General features: G+C 43.4%; 1 protein-coding gene across 2 annotated transcripts in view; it reads left to right on the top strand.

Annotated features, from left to right (window-relative positions):
* The first annotated feature begins 261 nt into the window (after nucleotides 1–261).
* Nucleotides 262–6000, top strand: part of RER1 (retention in endoplasmic reticulum sorting receptor 1) — an 80186-nt gene continuing 74447 nt past the window's right edge. Inside the window, exon 1 of one of the 2 annotated variants that reach the window (XM_085609301.1) lies at nucleotides 262–398. The gene's annotated coding sequence lies outside the window, so the exon portion shown is untranslated. Of the gene's footprint in view, nucleotides 403–6000 lie in introns of both variants that reach the window. The other variant, XM_085609306.1, reaches the window with a different exon arrangement.

Here is a 6000-nt window from a genome sequence, read left to right as displayed (position 1 = left end):
CTGTATTTTTCAGTAGCGTTTGTTAAAAAAAATATATACACACGAAAAATATGTGTACGTATTGCAGCTGTCTGTGTCCGCGTGGCAGCTACACGTACATTGGCACTTAATAAAATTAGCAGTTTTTGCTAGAAAGCATGGCTCCCGCTGCTGCTGGTTCACTCTATGTTATAGGTCAGCACTCTAGCTCTTTAGTGATATTAAAATAGTTAAAGCTTAGTCGCTCTTTTCTTTCTAAAATCCCAGTCTTGCCGGGCGAAAAGCCGAACACCGAGCTATTGATGGAGGGATGTGTTCACCGTTCGATTGTTCCTATCAGGCTCGCTCTGGACTTGCCCAGTGACGTGTAAGACACAAGTCCTCAGCAGTTCCGAGTTCGGCGCAAGGGGAGGACGGAGGTAGGTAAGGCTGAGACACCGGCTGCAACCCGGGTTTTTCATTACTCTGTGTGTTTTTCTTCACTAATACCTGCAGTTATTCCTGGTATTTGGAATCTGAGACCCGCCCGGGTCCTCTTCCCGGCCATAGATACCGTGATCGGCCCCAGTCAGGGACTCGGATTGTCGGAAGTGAGTTGGTCGCTGTTAGGGGCGTGCTGGGGGTTGTAGTTTGCTTGGCACCCAAGCCAATGAGTATCTTACATCTGGAGCTACTTACGGAACTGCGATTCCCAACTGTCCCCGAGGTGAATTCACAAATTGAGAAGGGTTTCCATATAGACTTTTAAGGGCTTTTTTAACATGCTTATTTAGGGAGCTCTTGTTTGAATGTCGGCCCTCTCGCCGTGTTGGAGGCGGTTTACGCTAGTTTTTCCAGCATAGGGCGAATATCACCACCTACCACAAACAGTATCCGTATCCGATGACCTCCCAACAGAGAACCCCCCGCCTTTGAATTATGGACCATTGTCAGTAATCCCATTACAGGTTTACTTATGGCAGTATCCACACAGTCTTTTGATAGACCCCTCAATTTCTATGGCAGCACCACCCACCTAGCTACTCAGTGGCTGTTACTCATCACCACATAACATCTATGTAACCCCCTCCTCAAATCCAATACCTTCCTGACATTGTTCATTAGTTTAATAATCGCTTAACAAAATCCTCTACCACCACAGAAAGGACGCCCTTTTCCCTCGCGGGATCCCGACATCTCCGGGTAAGGTGCGGGCAACCCAGCAACACCTTATACCCAACAACCTCGTTATAGGGCCTTGCCTTCTCTCTCCCGCCACCCCCAACCCCTTGAACCAAAAGACCGGTGCCAGTACTCCAACAACTGTCCAACAGGAGCCTTACCCCCATGCGAGTTCTATGGACATACCTTCAGCACTTGGTTTAGTGATCCTCCTTGAACCATGTTGCTTTTGTCTCTTCGAAGCCCGGGCGTCTGGGGAAATATGTGGCCCAACAACTCACCATCTTTAGCTGCGTACTATTCTTGTCTCCCAGGATCAGTCGAACGTTGTGCTCAATGTTTAGTTCCCTGTCGTTTCCTGATTCTTCTGTGTCACCAGTCAAAGTTCGCCAGTGTCTCTTAATGATGACTGTAAACATGCTTTTATACCGTCATTTACTCTCTTAAATATAGCAATTTCAGAATGCTACAAGTAAATCTTATTTCTTTTACTTCATACTAGTAGTGCCAGCCTCTGACCCAATCCAAGGATAACACCCTTTTCCCCCTAATGAAATAAAAGGCACTGTTCCTGCTGGCAAAGCAGATTAGCTTGTCCTCTACTCTCAATTCAGGCACTCTGTCCTTTATAACCGTGCAGACCAACCTGACCTATCCTTGCAATAAGCACACACTGTCTCTGATGATGGGGCAAACGACTTTGTCCTATCCTTGCACTAAACAAGTTCTATCTGGTGGTAGCAATGCACATACCATGAACTATCCCGGCCATAAACAAGCCCTGACCACTGTTGACAATGCAGACCACCCTAACCTATCCCCAAAATAAATAACCTGATGGCGAAGCAGATTAACCTTTCCTCTACTCGCAATAGAGATACTAATTGTTTCAATAAGCACTCTGTTTTTGGTGACCGTGTACACCACCCCATCCTGTCATATCCTAGCAATCAACACGTTCTGTCCGGATATAGCAACGCAGACCCCAATGACCTATCCTCACAGTAAGCATACACTGGCCCTGAAAGCAGTGCCGACCTTAAACACAGCACCTGATAGCAGTGCAAACATCTACTTGCAAGAAACCCTCTGGAAACAGTGCAGACCTCACTTGATTTTAGTCGCAGTTATCACACTGTGGCTATTGATGGAAGTGACATCATCCCTGCCAATCCCTCCTATATGCGTAGGATGGCAGGAGAGAACAATAAATGTGCTCTGCCACCCCCCCCAACCCCCCATACCCATGTAGACTACTTTGGCCTATACTCGATCTGCTTTTATAGTAATACAAGGAATCCTGACCCATTCGGCCAATAAATGTCTGTGGTAGCAACGCAGATCACAATGGGTTCTACTAAAAGTAAACATGCTGTACCCAGCTATGGCAATGCAGAGCACCCTGCTTTCTATCTGTAGGCACCTAAACAGCCCAGCTCCTATATATTAATGTGAATTCGATCTTAAGCACTTCATAAACGAATGTTCCTTTTTTCCGCTAGCTAGGAATTCAAAAATAGATTCTTGAAGGCCTATATGCTTTTATTAATCAATACGGATTTCTCTTGACACAAATGCAGAGAGACGCACTCTAGTAAATGTCACTTTCGGGGTTGTAAGTGGACTTTCTAACGCATGGTTTACCATGGATGTTGGGGAACATCCAACAACGCACATTTGTCTGCATTCCCAAACTCCTCAATGACCCCTTCATTACCTAGAAATTGGCTGAGATGCACTCCAGCAAACCTTCCATAAGGGAAACTTGTACCCTTCAGGTGAATAAAGCAACTTCTTGAACTGTCTTTAGGCCCTTCTGGATTGTGAATGTCCTTCTCCCCTTTATCCCTCCTTTCCTGCAGTGTACACTTATTTATATTTATTGATCTTTATCGTATAAGATTTGTGGCGTAATCCATGCTTCCTTGTGCCTAATTTCGTTTTCTTTTAAAACAAAGCTATTCAATTAATCAGCAAGCGTGGCATGTGTCACCTTTTTGCTTTTATGAATGGATTCATCAGCCTGTTCAGAATTGTTCGGGAAGAAACTCTGCCTACATATGTTGTAAAATCTTGCCATTGACTGATTTCTCACTTTGGCAGGTACTATACGATTCTATTCATAAAACTTGGGCTACCTTCGTGTTTGTGGCAGTTGTTCAGCTGATCGAAGCACTTACTTGAATCGCATCTCAAACTTCCTGGTATCAGCACTCAGTGTACACGCCCTGAAGAATCCAAAGACACTCCCACATCCTCGAAATGCAAGCCTGTAGAAAACTTAAGTAGACTGGGTGATCTGAGACTGAAGAAAGTACTTGGTGGAAGGAGTGTTTTTGAGAGTGTGAAGCTTTAAGTGGTCGATATGAACTGGTCATGTGAGGTCAGGGGCCGTTGAGCAAGATGCGACTGCATAATTTGTGTGTATAAGATACGTTGTTTATTCAGAGAATGCGTTATCTTGCTAACATTAGTAATTGAGGATACTGGTAGCAGATGAGATTGGAGGGAAGCCCCGTACTGCTACTTGTGTTAAAAAAGGGGTGGGAGGGGGACGCTGTGTGGTCAAGATTAAGTAGAACAGCGCCCTTCCCCTTTAGGTTGCAACAAGAAAACCCATCCCCAGTGCTGGAACTGGAAAACATTTGCTTCTGGAACCCCTAAATTGGGGCCAAGCTGTCAGGGGAAAGGGGGTGGAGTCACAAGGTGCGGAGCTGGCAAAGCAGAGTAGCAATCAACGTATACATTTATTTAAAAAAAATCTTCTGCATGGACATATGTTAGTGTAAATATGTTCTAGCTTTCTTAATTGGTCACAAATGACAGCATTTAAAAATATCTTACAGGGTTAAGACACCTGCCGCAGAGATGAGGAGATTATAACAGCAGTAACATAGTTCTGTGGTTTGTCCAGTCACAGTTTTGACTCGTAAAGTAGCATAGAGGTTTAATGTGCCTGCTGCAAAGCACATTGTGACATGTAGATCACAGACTTGTGGTTTTTTAGATAGGTATGTGGGCCACTGCTTTTCACACTGAGATCATGTTACTTTTATTTCATAAATTGCAAGCCTTCTAATATAGCACCGTGCCCTATTTCCCAGCATCCAGGAGCTACATGCAGAATGTAGGTTATGGATTTAGATCCTTGTTTTATTCACAATCTTCTCTTACAATGAGATTGCAAAGAAGGGTTCCTTTAGTAAAAAATAAACTCTTATTTCTACAGACACCCACAATCACTGCTTTAACAATGAGTGCGTTAGCTTTTAATCCTGGCTTTGTATTCATCCGAACCGTTCACTCCTAACATATAATGGCTACAAGTATTAATGATACGTTATTGATACACCGTATCAGTTATAACCCTCATTGTCTTAAGTGACATTTCCTGTACATTGATTTACATGTGTGTATGATTTACTGTGCCTCTTTGTGTGATGTAAAACACTCTGACACACGACACTGTAAGTAGTGCTATAAAAGACATAACATAAATATGAAATAGAACAAATAGGTGCAATTTATATCAATGTTTGTGTAATTATCTATACAGATCGATACATCTTGCATTCTTACAGTGCAAGCGCATCTCTTACATAGATAGTTGAACAAAGTTAAAAACCTTCTTCCAGTAGTTTTTCTTAAGTACATATAAAGTGGTAACAAGCTGTGTACCTTTGCTTCCTTCCATTGCATTGGAATCTAGCTGTTAGGCTCCCATTCAGGATGATGCCTGAATAAAATTAGGGCTGATAGCTCTTTATTATAGGCCTGTTTTTGGCTCTGCTGGATGTGTAAATAAGAAATCCTTCTTGCTGCCTGCACGTTGCGCCTCCCAATGGAATGCAGGCAACCTGCAGGCGCTACTGAAATGTGTCCTGGTATCGAAAAATGACACCAGGACAAATTCAGCAGGTTTCCCTGTGTCGGCTGGATCCTAGATCAGGCCAAAATTTGCTGCTGAAACCTACATTCACCGTAATTAACCCCCTCCTAATTTCCAGCACTATCAATCCCCCTCCACATAACCCATCCAACAGCCTACTCTTGAAATTCAAAGACATCTGTATCGGGAGGCTGATGTATGTAATATCATTTAGGACCTTTGGCCAATCCTCACTGGGACTTTTTTTTGTTTTTTAAATAATACCAATATGTATAATACAGTTAAAGGCCATCATTGTTGACACTAAATATTGGAAAGATTTAGTGTCTATGGTGGATTGTCATCAGTTTTGGAGGTACTGGCCTGCAGCTAGGGTTCCCAGTTCTCTAACAACTTGGGTCTAGACGCTCAACCCGACTGGCTGGCGCTAGCATCTATCTCTGCTCAAGCAAATCTGCGTAAGTCTGCTTTCCACATATCGAGATCTGGATGCATCGAAGATTTCTAGTTCCAAGCAGTTTGTCGTTTTGCAAGGACCAACACAAGGTCTATGAATTTACTATTCGATTTGCCTGCTTTGGATCGTGGCCTTGAGTGTCAAAAACATGATGCTGTCGTAAATATTGTTCTTGAATTTGAACATGTAACCATACTCGTCATACTCCAGCCACCTCCTGAGAGCACTCTCCAACACAGTCTCTCACCAATCTCGTTGATCAATATATTTCTTTCTTGGTCGAATCCAGCGTCCCTGAAAAGTATGTTGTTTCTAGGCAGAGGAAATCTGGAATTTCACTAGTGGTCACCCAGGAGAAATGAAGATATTTTTTTGATCATCCGTCATCTATACTACCATCGGTGAGAAAAGAGGTGCAGGTTCCATCATGTTGATCCTGAGGGACAAGAACTCTAAGTATATAGTGTTGGATGCAGTCAGGTGCAGTTGCGGAATTTTGGAAATCTTATTCCAG

The sequence above is a fragment of the Triturus cristatus genome, chromosome 1_2, assembly GCF_964204655.1.
Source record: "Triturus cristatus chromosome 1_2, aTriCri1.1, whole genome shotgun sequence".
Classification (NCBI taxonomy): domain Eukaryota; kingdom Metazoa; phylum Chordata; class Amphibia; order Caudata; family Salamandridae; genus Triturus; species Triturus cristatus.
The sequence above is the reverse complement of the archived record's forward strand: the minus strand, read 5'-3'. Positions and strand labels throughout refer to the sequence as shown.